Source organism: Giraffa tippelskirchi, chromosome 13, assembly GCF_054371585.1.
Source record: "Giraffa tippelskirchi isolate mGirTip1 chromosome 13, T2T-mGirTip1v1.2.pri, whole genome shotgun sequence".
NCBI lineage: Eukaryota > Metazoa > Chordata > Mammalia > Artiodactyla > Giraffidae > Giraffa > Giraffa tippelskirchi.
Window position 1 is genome coordinate 74445902 of NC_137287.1, and position 15987 is coordinate 74461888.

The 15987-nt window shown below is 38.7% G+C and overlaps 1 protein-coding gene across 3 annotated transcripts in view; it reads left to right on the forward strand.

Annotated features, from left to right (window-relative positions):
• The first annotated feature begins 236 nt into the window (after positions 1–236).
• PTER (phosphotriesterase related) overlaps positions 237–15987 on the forward strand; it is a 74400-nt gene continuing 58649 nt past the window's right edge. For 2 of the 3 annotated variants that reach the window (XM_081553622.1, XM_081553624.1), the window contains exons 1-2: positions 237–318; positions 7132–7222. The gene's annotated coding sequence lies outside the window, so the exon portion shown is untranslated. The remainder of the gene's footprint in view (positions 319–7131; positions 7223–15987) is intronic. The other variant, XM_081553623.1, reaches the window with a different exon arrangement.

Sequence of the window (15987 nt, forward strand, 5' to 3'; positions counted from 1 at the left end):
CGGGGCTGGGGCCGAAGGCGGGGCCTGGCCGGAATATGCTGGGCGTGGCCGAGTCTGGAGCACCGCCTAGCAGGAGCCCATTGAGAGTAGTCTAAGCTCGGGGGCGGGGCCCAGTGGGCGTGGCCGAGGGTAGGTGGGCGCGGCCAGGGACGGAGGGCGGGGAGAAGACTAGACCGGAGGGTGAAGTGGGCGGGGATTGGGGACAAGTCAAACACCCGGGAAGTTGGCCCTGCAGAGGGTCCCGAGGGAGAAGGCGGCGCTCAGCGAGTGGAGGGAAGGCGCCCGGGAACCGGAGCGGGCGCAGGAGCTGTGGGCCCGGTAGGAAGGGTGCGGTCGCTGCAGAGCTGGGCGCGTGAACTCCTGAAGGGACCGTGGCGTAGGTCCCGCCTGGGGAAGAAGTCCCTAAGGCTTTGGCTTCTTGCTGCCTTTCTCCTAGCGCTCTCGCGGAAGCTGCAAAGACGGGGATCTTGAGGCTGCGGGAGGCCTGGGAGGCTGCTCTAGGCTTGCCGGTGGCTTGTTGCCCTGAAGTCTGGTGGTGGTGGTTTAGTCGCTAAGTCGTGTCCCACTCTTTGGATCCCATGGACTGCATGTAGCCTTCCAGGCTTCTCTGTCCATCGGACTCTCCAGGCAAGAATATTGGAGTTTCCATTTCCTTCTTCAGTCCCGAAGTCTAAAGTCCTGCAAAGTCGAGCTTGAAATCCGAGATTCAGAATCCCGCGCAGAACGAGAGGCCGAGGGCCCCTCGCGGGTCCAGCTCAGGGTTGCTGGGAAGAAGTGCTCTGGGATCGTAGCTGGGCAGCTGTGCTGGCATCAGAGTTATCTATTCCACAATTGTTCTTCTTTATACGCTTTGAAATCATACCTCTAAGCCTTGGGCCTCAGCTTGCCGCTTTATTTTACTGTCGTGGTCTTTCCATCGTAAAGATACTCCAGATACACTTAAGTATCATGGATACGGATATGATCATGGTATTTACAGCCGCGATGTGATATTTTGAAGACACCTCAGGTGCAGTGACACCTGGGGTGGGGGGACGTTTAGAGAACTTCCTCCATGTGTAGACACACGAGTCTATTCGTCCTTAAATCACCTCTCCAGTGGAGAAAACTGACAAGCATTGACTCCTATCCTAAAAGATCTGTCACATTCACTGTCATATAGAATGAATATCCGTAAGAAAAAAGCCCTAAGAAGTAGAACTCCTCCTTGGCCAGTTACATTATATTTTACATCGGCAGGAGGGGTGTATAGCTCTTATCCTGAAGGCCTGATGTAATTCCAGAAATAACCAAGCCTCTTCGAAAAGAAATCTCAGTGCAAGAGGCAAAGAAAAAGAGATCAGACAGCTGGCTGACTGTTGATAGCAAGATAGCAACTTAATTTTAAAAAGGATAAGAGTTCTACTTTATGAGATGCTGTGTTCATTTGTAAGGCTAGATGCCGCTTTATTATTATAAAAGTGACTAAAATATATATAATGTAGATTTTTTAAAATAAATATTCTGTTGTTGTTCAGTCGCTAAGTCGTGTCCAACTCTGAGACCCCATGGACTGCAGCATGCCAGGCTTCCCTGTCCTCCATTATCTCCTGGTGTTTGCTCAGATTCATATCCATTAAGCTGGTGATGCTATCCAACCATCTCATCATCTGCTACCCTCTTCTCCTTTTGCCTTCGGTCTTTCCCAACATCAGGGTCTTTTCCAGTGAGCTGGCCCTTTGCCTCAGATGGCCAAAGTATTGGAGCGTCAGCTTCAGCATCAGTCCTTCCAATGAATATTCAGGGTTGATTTCCTTTAGGATTGACTGGTTTGATCTCCTTATACACTTTGCAGTATGCATAGTTAAAATTTGACCCAGATAGGAGCAAAGAACAACAGATCATTTACAGTCTTGAAAAGTCTACCCCTATGTATTTAATGCCTCCTTAGTCTTGCGCTTGGCCTTAAGATCCCTAATACTATAGTAGGTAGTGGGCCCCTATGTAAGGCTTGTAGAAGTTGCTCTCAAATTAAGCCTGAAGACAAAATAATGAACTACAGAGAATGGGAGGAGCTTCTGACCTTGGAAAATATCCATTCTTGTTACCATATGCTTTAAAGTGTTACTATATGAGGAATCCTTCTTCTACATGTCTTAAATACCCCAGTGAACCAAACAGTAACACTGCTGAGAAGTACTTAAGCTGTGTACTGCCTATGAACATCACAGCTAATAGGAAAACCTGAGATAGTTGTTGAATATGTTTTTCATATACTGAACACGGCATCGTTCTGTTTCTCAGTGGTTCATGTTTTTCTAAAAATGCTTCATTTAAAAAAAGCCTTCTCATTCATAGACATTCCTCCCTCACTTAAAAAAAAAAGGAAGAAGAAGAAAAATAAAATATCTGCTCCCACTTAGTCATCTGGCATAAACTGGCTCTGTGGTTCTGACGACCTGTTTCATGAAACCATTATCTGTCTCTGCCTGCTCAGCATGGGAGTCCTAAGTGTTATCCATTTCTCTGTCCCCTTCCAATAAGGCATGGCCATGGAGTTGCTTTGGTTAATTAAATATAAGTGGAGTGACCTGTGTCACTCCCAGGTGGAAGCTTCAAAAGCCAGTGAGAGGCATACCCCACTCTCCTTCCCTCTGCCAGAGTGACCACCGGTTTTCTAGACGGTGGCTGTTCTGTCAGCCTGGAACATAGAATGAAGACAACCAGCAGAGTCCCCATCACTTGGTGTTAGACACAGTGTGAGCCAGAAATCAGCTTCTGTTGGGTTTAGGCCCCAGGGTTTGGAGATTTGTTTGTTAAATCAGCATAACCTAGCCTATCCTGACTAATACACTCAGGTAAGGTCTGAGCCACATGCCTCCAGGGATTACTGGTTTCCAGCTTATCAGATATCTTGGGAGCCTAAAAGAGGAAAGGTTCTGTAAGAAGTGTGCTGTTGTGACCAGTGTTCCTTTAACTATCAGATGAGATAGCAGGTAGATTTTTTTCAGAACACTCAAGTCAACTTTGTGATTTTAATCAAAGGTGATGAAGATGGCATTTAGATATTTAATCACATTCTCTAAGGGCAGCAGGTGTTAAAGTGTAAAGTACATAAAGGTTCAATGTCCATAAGGGATAGGAATTAAGGCTGTCATTTTCATTTTGAAAAATGCAATTTATATAAAAATATATTTGTATCTATAGATACAGATATATTTATAAATACATAAAATATAAATATATTTTATATACTTAAAAATATATAATATAAAATGTATATTTACAGTATAAATATATTTTATGTATTTATAAAATATAAATGTATTTTTCTATATAAATACATTATTTAAAATTTCATCATTCTTTCCAAGTTTTCCAATATAGAGGAAGGTTCACAGATTCATTGTTAAGAGACAGGTCTTTTCATATGTAGTTGTATCAATGGATGCATTGCAGAAATTACTTTGTCACCAAGGGACACTTGAAATGAATCATCCATACTTACCATTGACTACTTTTTAATTTTTTTTAAAGCAGCCTCAAACAATACTTTAAATATCATTTCCTGGCTTTCTTATTTCAGATCTAAGAGGATCAGACCTAGATTTTGCTCTCCCCATGCAGGAAGCAACGTGTTCCCTCTTTTCTTCTGACTTAAACAGAAGTGAAGCGGGGAGCATTTTGCTTAGGGCAGAGCCAAGCTGCCTTCTTAGGGATGTTGGCTATAAATCCAGTCTCCCTAGAGGTTAACAATCAAAGTTCTCCCCCTCTCTTACTCAGATGAATGATATGATGATGATAAATTGCTTGGACATGACTGCCCTGAGCACTGGTGTGATGAATTATGTTGTTCAGGGCATGACCAAAGATCCTCCACTGTCAGTCGGCCACACTGAATATTGGCAGTTTTCATAAGTAGCTTTCTGCCCATTTTGGTCTCTGTTTTGCATATTAAATTCTCTGTTCTCACTGGTCATGGTTTTTAGATCTTAATCGTCTCTGTCTTCTTCTGAATTCACTTAGCTAATCAACCCTTTGCTTTTTCTGTTCCCTATTCACTAAAAGGCTGGTCTGTGTCTCACAGTTGTGTTCAGTAAACACTGAGTCTTTCTTCACAGAAACTGTTAACATAATAATTATTAGTCCTTTCCACTAAATCCAGAGCAATGACAGCTTATCTCACAATGGCTTAATTGGGTACTTATTTAGTGTTTGAAAAACACTTTGAAGACTCTATTGGTAAATATTATTAAGAATTTAATGCTCCATGTGCAATCAAAAGTCCACTGCAACCACAAAATCCTTAGTTTTTTGTGTACCAAAAAAGATGCTTTCATAATATTGCTTACTATTTTCAAACTTGTATATTATTGATTTTTTAAATATTTAAAATATTTTCTTTCATACAATCTCAAAGTTATAATGTTTATTCTGTCACATTTCTAGGTCTCATCTACTACATTCCTTATGTGTCTGAAAAGTTAGAAGTCATATTCTTGGTCTGTGAAAGTTTGTAGGAAATATGAAGTAGATTCCCTGGTTCAGGGGTATTTCACATTATACAACTGCCACATCTGTTGTGTGTGGTATCTGCTTAACTTTTCAGCAAGCTTTTCTATTAAGCCCTGACAAATAACTGCAATAATGATTTATTTACTCTCAGTCTGTACACTGAGCTGTCACCTCATTGGCATCAACATTTGTCAAAAAGGATTAGATTATATTGCATATGCCTGGCCAGACTCTTGACAAATTTTCTACTCACTTGATAGACCTAGAGCCCCCTGGTGTAATTAAAGGCCACTTCCATGGCTTGGACTACACAACCTCTATTACTGACTGTATTGGTTTGCTAGGGCTGCATAACAAAATATCACAGGCTGGGTGACTTAAACAAAAGAAATTGATTTTTTCATTTTTCTGGAGGCTAGAAGTCCAAGATCAAGGTTGTAGGTAGATTTGGTTTCTTTTGAAGTTTCTCTTTTTGGCTTATTCATTACCCCCTCCTCCCTGTAATGTCACATGGTCTTCTCTCTGTGTCCTAATCTTTTCTTCCAACTACACGAAATAGTCTGTTAGATTAGGACCTACCATAACAAACTCTTTTTAATATAGTTACCTTTTTTAAAGACCCTATGTTCAAATACTGTCACATCCTGAGATAGTGGGGGTTAGGACTTGAACCTAAGAATGTTTAGAGGGGGTACAGTTAAGCCCACCAGACTGGCCTACAGTAATGACGGTCTCTGTGTGTGTGTGTGTGTGCTTAGTTGCTCAGTTGTGTCCAACTCCTTGTGACCCCATGGACTGTAGCCTGTGAGGCTCCTCTGTCCATGGAATTTTCCAAGCAAGAATACTGGAGTGGGTAGCCATTCCCTTCTCCAGGGGGTCTTCTTGACCCAGGGATCAAACTTAGGTCTCCTGCATTGCAGGTGGATTCTTTACTGTCTGAGCCTCCAGGGAAACCCAATGGTCCCTAGAAACTACCATTTTGGGAGGGTTTTAAAAAAAATTACCAAATTTGAGCAATCAAGTGATAACTACAAATTTTTGGAGAGTCTACTCAGTTCAGGAACTTCTTAACATGACTTGGAGGAGAGCTTTATGTTTGTGACTTAAAAGATTGAACTGATGAAAATCAAAGCAACATGATTAGATGAATTCTACATAGTGTATTAAGCTGTTAACCATAAAATGCATGTAAGCAAGTATATCTTGCTGTCTGAACTATCACCATCCAGATATTTGTGATGACAACTAGCACATATTTTTTACCTAAAATATCCTCTCTGAATCAAAAACATACCTTGACTAGTCTGCATACTTATGCCATCAAAAAGGGTAACAGGATATAAAATACACTTTGGTCCTATCACACATCTTTTCCCTAGAGAGAGACATCTTGTGCTCCTGCTATAAGATGTGTTCTGAATCTCTGCCTCCTTATTATCAGCTGAAAATGTCCATGAAAGCAGAAGAGTCTCTGAAGAAAGATGATGAACCAAGAGGAAGTTAGATAAGTTCTTATATTTGAAGAAATATTGGGAACGTGAAAACCTCAAAGACATCAATGTGCCCTGTCTGCATCAACCATGCATACTAGAGTTGATACTGGAAAACTTCACCATGTTCAGCTTCAGAAGAGAATTGTAGTTTGTTTTTTTTTTTTAAAAGCTCTTTTTTAAAACGCCTTTTGCAGTAAACAGATAGCCAGAAATCCTTAGAGGATTGTTATGTGGGTTTATAAGCGTATGTTAGTAATATTTGGGATAATTGGTTGAATGGTTTTGAATGAGCTGTGAAACATTATTTTTCCCTTCAAAAACTGTTTGTAGTTGGAATTACTGTTGAAGCTGCGTGATGATACATAGGGGTTCATTACACTGCTCTTTCTACGTTTGTAAACTTTTAAAATGTCCATATGAATAAGTTCAAATAAGAGAATTATTTCTTCAAAGATAAAATGAATTATGTATATAATTATATAATCATATGAATATATAATTCATTTCTTCTTTATATATAATTATATATACATAGATATATATCTCTCTCTCCTATAATGCAAAATTTGATACCATAACATTTAGAGGGACAGATTAAATCTGAATAGTAAGGCATGCATGTTTACATAAGAGAATACACACCTAGGTAGAATGTGGTTTTCACTACCAATCGTTCCATAGAAAAGTACTGTTGAAACCTTTGCCCAGGAAAGGCTACAAGGATGTCTTGGCTAGTTTTAGCCTAGATTATTTGACACATGTTCTTATTTATCACTCCCTGGTCTATGGCACGTCTATCGTTTCATGAGTCAGTGCTTTTCTACGAGTTATAGAGTTTCCCAGGCTGCAGTTTCTCCAAGTTCAGTTTTTAACCTTAGAGCCTCCATTTGCCACTGCACAAATTCACACAACCCAGGAATTTCAGAAGGGGCCACTGGCCTCCGGTGCAGATCTAAGGCCTAGCACTGATTCCCTTTGGCTTCTGTGTGCTTTTGAACTTGCCCCAGTATCAACCAGGAAAGAATAAGTTTCCAAGTATTCTTCTTTCTCCTGTGGAACTAAATATCTGGGAGCAGCTGAGTGCATAAGTAGTGAAGATTCTGCTGTTTTAAGTACAGACATGACAGAGACTTTGACCTTACAGCCATATCTGCCCTGCTACGTGTCCAGGGAGATGGAAGATTCCAGCAGATCCAGTTGCGGTGTTCCTTTCTGACCTTCTTCATTCCTCCCAGGTATTGCCTTTTTAACTTTTTGTCTATCAGAGTATTTCAGTGGAAAAATTAAAATATGTCAAACTAAGAGATTCAAGTTTAAACAGTCTCGGTGCAGATTCTACATCGTTCTATATATTCTTGCCTACTGAATGTCATTTAATTGTTAGATTTAAAATATATACAAGAACATAAACAGTTTCTAGCATTAGGGATATTTCATGGGCCTTTGCTATTACGTATTCTTGCCACAGTGAGGCAAAAATGATTAATTTCTAAATTATTTTGCTTTTAAAAATCAGAATTGCAATTTTTTTTTAATGTGAAGTTTTCATAAGGCATTATGTAAGGATACTGTGTTATCTGATGAAGCTGTTTCCACTTACTTATTTTTATTTTTGTTTTTAGTAATACTTTGGCTAAAATAAGTTTTCATTAAGAAAAGTGAAAGTGTTAGTTGCTCAGTCATGTGTGACTCTTCGCCACCCCATGGACTGGATAGCTTGCCAGGCTCCTCTGTTCACGGGATTCTCCAGGCAAGAACACTGGAGTGGACATCCATTCCCTTCTCCAAGGGATATTCCCAACCCAGGGATCGAACCCGGGTCTCCCACATTGCAGGTAGATTCTTTACTGTCTGAGCCACTGGGGAAGCCCAAGTTTTCATGAATTGTTCCTATATAATGTGATGATTTTACAACACTGCCACTAAAAGAGAGTTTATTTATATCTTGTTTCTCTAAAAAGAGTGATGCATTAAAACTTTAGAGTTTTATTATATAAAAATTGGAAAGCTAACTAAGTAGTTGTACTATGTCTGACCACAATGTCTCGATCTATATTTTTTTACACCATATAATATCACATTTATATATTTATGTCCACATCATTTAAAATAATGGCAATTATAGGATCAATGAAAAAGTCTAAGAATTAAAACTGGATAATAACTTTCTCTGACTAATTAGAAGTCAAGATTATATTTCTGATGTGTTGTGGGGATGTTACCTCCAGAAGAGGAGTTAGTTCCTTAATAGGCCAGAAAAATTAAATGTGTTACAAGACATTGCAGAGATGTTAAATGTCATTTTAAAAATTCATTCATTTTCAATTGGAGGATAATTGCTTTACAGTATTGTGCTGGTCTGTACCACACATCAACAGGAATCAGCCATAGGTATACATATGTCCCCTCCCTCTAGAACCTCCCTTCCACCCCATCCCACATGTCTAGGTTATCACAGAGTACCTGATTTGAACTCTCTGTGTATAATGTTCATCAGAGTGAATGAGTAAATTCATCATTCATTGGTATTCATCAAATTTGATTCACTCTCATATCATCTTTAACAGTGTTTGCCCAACAAGGACCTAATGTACAGCACAGGGAACTCTGCTTAATGTTATGTGGCAGCCTGGATGGGAGGGGGGTTGGGGGAGATAGATCCATGTATCTGTATGGCTGAATCCCTTCACTGTTCACCTGAAACTATCACAACATTGTTAATTGGCTATACTCCAATATAAAATAAAAGGTTTAATTTAAAAAAAGTTAAAAAAATAAGGGTGTTTGCTATGCCTGTGTACTACCTTCACTACTAATGACAATATTTTTCTTTAAACCAACCCATTGTTTTTCTTTGGCCTCATCCTAAGCAAAAATGTCTGAAATCACAGGCTTGCAGTGTTTATTACTTTCTCCCCTAACATATATTAAAATAAGTAAATTCTCTTCTTAAACATTTTTAAATGTCCATATATCACCTAAAATCTATTTGAACACCAGTGGAGTATATATCACTTTCTGAAAACAGTGACAAAAAACAAACAAATTGAATTTTTTTACCTATCTCACTGCCCACTAAAAAGTAAAATAATTCTTAGTTGAAAAGTTGGCACACAGTCATTTTCAGAATAGTTTCTGCACCTGTACTGTGATGATTAGAAACTCTGAAAACAATAGAAAATGTAATTACCTATGCATGCATATGTATCAGTGTACACATATGCTTAGATAACGGATCATTTTAGCTGGTACTTGGGAAAGAGCCAAAAGTTTTCAGTTGCTTAGACCAGCAGTCCCTAACCTTTTTGGCACCAGGGACTGGTTTCATGGAAGACAATTTTTCCATAGACCCAGGGTGGAGGTGGGGTGGGGGATGGTTTCAGGATGATTCACATACAGGGTTCATGCTCCTATGAGTATAATGCTGCCCCTGATCTAACAGGAGGCAGAGGCCAGGAGGTAATGTGAGTGATGAGAAATGGCTGTAAATACAGATGAAGCTTTGCTTGCTCACCTGCCTCTCACCTCCTGCTGTGCAGCCCAGTTCTTAACTGGGGGTCCCAGTTTAGACAGTCAGCATCATTTATCTGAGGGCTAATCACCATCATTATTTTATACTAGTGCCTCTATTTTACTCTTAGTCATAAGCAATATAAAGGGTGACCATAGAAAAGTAATCATCCGGGTAGCAAAATATTTTTCTTTCATTTGCTAGTAATAATCTGAAGTTAACAGTAAATACTGTAATATAGTTTGTTATAGGATGGTTTGCCTTGGTGGGAAATCAGAAAAAGAACTAGAAAGATCAATATTTTTTATGTTCCTTGCATAGCGATGTTTTGCCTGATTTTCTACTACATGTATATCCCCATTTGTTTAACGTCTAAACACAGTGAACTCTTGGAGGGGCGGCTACAAAACCAGTTCACAGGTCTTTGAATGCTACTTCACATAGAATCAGAGAAGATGTATCTGAAAGGAATGTTAGAAGTCACTTTGTTTTATTCCTTTGTCTTATTAAGGAGAAAATAGGCCCATAGACTAAGTGATACACCCAAAGACACACTCTGAGCAAGTCAATTTTTTTTTTGTAATATGGATGTAGTTGGTAAATTTCTAGCTTTTCTTTTCTCTCTGGGAAATAGTGATATTTTCATAAAGTAGTATGCTGTCCCATCTGTGCGTATTCTTCCATTTTTGGAATACAGCACATTAGTATTAACTTTTGATGGCACTTAAGATATTATATAGCTTGTAGCTTTTTTTAAAAATCAATGTATAGTTGATTTACAATGTTGTGTTACTTTCTGCTGTACAGCCAAATGAATCAGTCATACATGTATATAAATTCTTTCTCATATTCTCTATTATGGTTTATCCCAGGACATTGAATATAGTTTTCTGTGCTATACAGTAGGATCTTAGTATCTACCCATTCTATATATAATAGTCTGCATCTGTTAATCCAGAAGTCCTAGTCCATCCACCTGCCACACCCCCTCCCCCTTGGCTACCACAAGTCTGTTCTCTGTGTCTGTGAGTCTGTTTCTGCTTCACAGATATGTTCATATTTTAGATTCCACATATAAGTGATATCATATAGCTTCTAACTTTTGTTTGTATCAAAAGATTAACCTATTGCATATTATCATGAATGATGTCTGTTGCCTTCAATATATTTGAACAAGAGAGGGAAACTGGTATTTTTTAAGCAGCATCAAGATTTCAATATATTTCCCATGATAAATAAAATTTCTGTTCTTATGGTTAGTGCTCTTGGATTCAAATCTCCCTGAGTTCCTGATTTTTTAATCTCAGTATGTCTAATAATAAAATAATAGAAAACTGATAACCAAAGGTAATCAGAGTAATTTTTGATAGGAATTCATAATGAAAAGTATATGACAAGAGTTACTGTGAAGAATAGCCTGAGAAGTGAGAGTTGAATGTCATGTGATGCCCATGTTAGAACTCAAGGAAGACTAGGGTATCGAGGGCCACAGACTTTACCTATGAAATTAAAAATCACTTCTAAAGGAAGGATAGCTAATTTCATTCATGTACTAATATTGCTCCACAGCCTGTCAGTAAAAGCTGCTTTGAGCACTTAGAAAGCACATCTGTATCTCATTGTGCTCCAATTTTACAAGTGTCATTAGTTCTTTTGGGAAACTGAGCCATGGCATACTTCTGAGATTTCCCAGGCACATATAACTTGAGAAAGGCAAAATTAGTGACCACGAGCCCTCTGAATGCTGATATTTGCCATCACTAAGAAAACGGGCAGTCTTTAATAATGTAAGAGATACAGCCAGTTGGTAATTCCTCTGCCGTTAATGTGACCGGAGAGCCCATATTCCACATCTGCCCCCTGCGTTTTCGGACCCACAGCAGCTCTGAAGCCTGTGTGTTCTCTCCAGCCACGATAACGAACGCCTCCATCCATCAGCATCTCTAGAACGCCTGCCACAGGCCTGTCACCATGCTCAATGCTGGCTGTGACCTGACTCTCACTGAACATTGAGCAGAGAGGAGGATTGCTTGAGAGTTAGGACAATCCGTTTGCAATTCCCCCACAGTGTCTCCAGAGAAGATCAGAGGCTCCTCCAGTGAGCACAGTGCCCTGCCAGGCTCTGCATCACATGCATTTGTCACTGACACACGTAGTCAGTTTACCCTGTGGCTTCAAACCAAGGAGAGTGTCGGGGTCTGGGCGGTGCTGTTCTGAGCCTTGATGTGGTGCTTAGGGAGACTGTCTCTGCTCATCCCTCTATTAGTGAGAAAGATCAAGGTCCAGCTTCCATGCTCTGCTCAGATCCCAGCTGAGGAGCAGTTTCATGCCCACAACCTCTTTTTGCTTCATCCTTGGGTGGGGCTGTGGCTGTAAAACCTACTAGTGTCTTTAGTGGCTTTCCTTCTTCCCGGGGTTAACGGCTACAAAGATGCCAGCTGGACTGTAAGGAAGGCTGATAACCTGGACTCCATTCCTGCCATACAGTCTTTGTCTCACCCTTTATTAATTGGCAAACCTTTTCTTTTCAGGAGCACCTTGTGTGGTTGTTCTCATAGGTATGTAACACCAGTTACTTCAAAATTTAGCATACGGGGCCTTCCCTGACGGTCCAGAAGTTAAAGACTTCACCTTCCAATGCAGGGGGGTGTGTTAAGATCCCACATGCCTCATGGCCAAAAAAAACCGAAACATAAAACAGAAGCAATATTGTAACATTGGGTTTCCCTGGTGGCTCAGCTGGTAAAGAAAATTGTTAACAAATTCAATAAAGACTGTAAAATGGGCCACATAAAAAAAATTCTTTTAAAAATTAGCATAAGAGCATTTAATGCTGCATGTAATTGGTCATAAACCTGACTAAATTACAAAGTCCTTAAAGACTGGGACAACGTCTGCTTTTCCTTTCTGTACTACAGAGAGGGAACTGACCTCCTTTCTTACTGTTGTGTGAATCCTGAACAAACACAAAGAAAAACGAAAACAAAAACCTCACCTCCTGTGAAAGGAAATTTCTTCAATTAAAGGTCCCAAGGCCAACGTTACTGTAAAATGCACTGACCTTTTGAGAAGTGAAATCCTTTACTGCTAAGCATCACTTTTTTAAAAAATATTTTTTAAGATTTCATATCACAACGACAGGGCTCCATCACAATTAATCTTATATGGCAATGTAGTGACAATGAGATGATTTCTCTGGAGAATCTAAGCTAATACTATTAAAATGCTCTTACAATGTCAAAATGATTGCAGTGGAAGCATGTGGGGACTGTGCTTATGTGATTATGATATTCTAGTGATGGGTGATTACCATAGGAAACTAGTAATTCAACTCTGCAGGGACTTGCATTATGAAGCCATTATAACATGAGATTATAATGACACAATAACTTGGATGCACATTCGTGTTGTGAAAACGAAAAGCTAATTTGAATGCAAGTAGTATTTCCATTAAGTTGTAATTAAACACTGAAAGCAATGCTTGTTTAAATTTAAGACGGAGACATACAAGCCAGAAATGAAAATGGTAGGAAAGAATGCATGCCAAGTAGAGGTTTAGGAATGGTTAGAACTATTTACAATTCTCACCCTGTACTTACTCAGGGTGAAAGCTCACCTTGAAGTGATCTCCTGAGACTTTCTCCTCCTCTGCTGGCCCCTAAAGTAACGAAGAACCACATCAGGACCCAAGAACCCTGGAAGCAACTCCCATTTCTATCACTGCCATCATTTAACATTTGAAGCCTTCTGGTTTTATTTTGAAGTGGGCATGAGAGTACTACCTTACCTCCCTCAACACAAGAAACTAAAGCAATTTTTTTTGGCATTAAAAGTAATCTTTAAAAAAATATGATACAATTAATCCATGTTCAAAATCCAACAAATAGATAAGCACAAAGGAGAAAAAGAAAACAACAAAAAATTCTACCCTTATAGCAACTATGCTGCTGCTAAGTCGCTGCAGTCGTGTCCGACTCTGTGCGACCCCATAGACGGCAGCCCACCAGGCTCTGCCGTCCCTGGGATTCTCCAGGCAAGAATACTGGAGTGGGTTGCCATTTCCTTCTCCATATAGCAACTATACGCCAAAAAAAATTAAAAAAAAAAAACCTACTGTATAGCTCAGGGACCTCTACTCAATATTCTGTAATGACCTGTATGGGGATAGAATCTAAAAAAGAGTGGATATATGTATATGTAAAACTGATTCACCTGGCTGTACACCTGAAACTAATACAACATTGTAAATCAACTCTACTCCAATAGAAACTTAACTAAAAAAATTCTACCCGTAGAAATAACCTCTATTAGCACCTCTGGGTATTTTCTTTCTTTCAGACTATTTCCTATGCATAGTATATGCAATTTATCCCTCAAAATATGTTTGGTGTTTTTTTTTACAATACTGTAAAAACCTACTTATTCATTCTTCCCATCCCTCGAAGTTGCAAGATTTATTTCTTATCCAAGAGAATCTAGTTGATAAGTTTTTGTTTTCTAAAGGTCAGCCCAAACTGGATGATTTTACATGTCACCCAGGAAACTATATTTTGCTATTAGAGAATAGTATTTGGCAGGGTTTATGCTCTGCATATATCAGTTACAGGATAGTTCTATAGTAAAATTTTCAGATTCTTGGCAACACTACAAATGCTTCATTAACATTTGTCTCTGTTTAGTAATGAGTAGGGCATTTGATAAGTCACAGAGTTCTAATTTGTTCTTAATTGATAATTTCTATATGGCTTAGGTCAACATAAAGACAGATTATGAAAAACTAGGAAAATTCAGGAGCTGCTGAACTTGTTAGATAAACCCCCGCATTAGCTTGTTCAGATGGCATAAGGACACGCAACAGCTAATATATACTCCCTCCTAGTGATGACTCAAAGAGGTTATTACTCCTTGGTTCAAATATACTTGAGTTTTTTGTTATTAAGTATTTCATTCGCACTTAGAGATGCTGGATGCTTTATCATCATTTTTATTACCACTATTTGCAACAACCAATTTAGGTAGATACATGTAAATTACTCCAATCCTTATTTTTATAACTCGCACTTAATGGCTTGCTTCCTGCCATCCAGTCCACAGCTGAGCTGGGATTAGATTTTCTGGTCCTGGATAATTGTAGCTTCTTCCTGAGGCCAGTGAGTGATGTTCCCTCTGAACTGTATTTCCACACTAATGGACACCAGGATAACTTAATGTGGTGTTTACAGTAAATATCTACGTGGTTGAATAAAGGCAGCACTGGACTAACGAGTTGGGAGACTGGGTTCTGGTCAAAGTTACCAGGAAAAAAAAAAAGATTCAGTTTTTGCATCTGAAAATGAAGCCTTTGCTGGGACTTCCCTGGTGGTCCAGGGGCTAAGACTCAATGCTCCCAATGCGGAGGGGCCTGGGTTCAATCCCTGGTCAGGGAACTAGATCCCAAATGCCTCAACTAAGAGTTTATATATCACAACTAAAGATCCTGCATGCCACAATTAAGGCCCAGCACAGCCAAATAAATTAATAAATATTTAAAATACAATAAAAATGAAGTCTTTGAATTAAGTAATTTCTGTAGTCCCTTCCAGCTCAAAAATTTCGAGATCAAATAGTATGTAACATTAATTGAAGCTTTCATATTTTAATTATAAAATTTATGCATTTTAGTATTTAATCTTAATGTTTATTTTACCTGCTTCAAAGCCATTCATCTAAATGCAAAACCCTACCTTATTTAGATGCAGCTAATAATGTCATGTTTTAGCAGACTTGTAATTTGAGTTCAAAAGTCTTTTCTATTTAGGAAATTGATGGAAATGATTAAAGTTGCAGATGTAAATCTAATGCAAAGAAGAGATTAAAATTATAGTGCTTTGGCATATACATACTTGTTAAAGTACAGTCAGAACTCAATGAAAGGAAATAGTGTGTTGAATGATACTTAAAGTATATGATTTTTTGTGAATTCTTAGAAAGCAAGTAACAGCAATGATTTGAGGTACCAAATTAAATTATAATACTAGACCAATGTTCTAAATCTTTTAGGATATCTTACTTTTAGGAGGAAAATAAATAAATAATATATTTCCTTTACATTTAAATGGATATACATGACTAGGGATCAGTTAAGTTTGTTAGTTGGTTGTAGGGAATTTTTCTAATTTTGTGAGACATTATCTGGAGAATTTAGAATTCCATTAGAGCACTTTTTCTGCCATCTCAAAGATTGAGAAAGAGTGATTGTTGCTCTAAGACACACATAGTTATTACAGACTTGCCCTGGCTCCCATTGTAGTAAATCAGTTTTCAGGAATAGAAATAAGCTGTGTGTTACTTTATTTTTAGTACATCAAATACCAGTCTTTCCCCAAAAGAGGTTTCTGTGTCAGGTGCCACCCTCTCTTAGGACCAGGCAAAATTCATTATCTCGCCTTCTTTCCTAGATCCATCAGTAAAGATTATCTCTAACACTGTCTTTCTCAAACTTGAGGATCT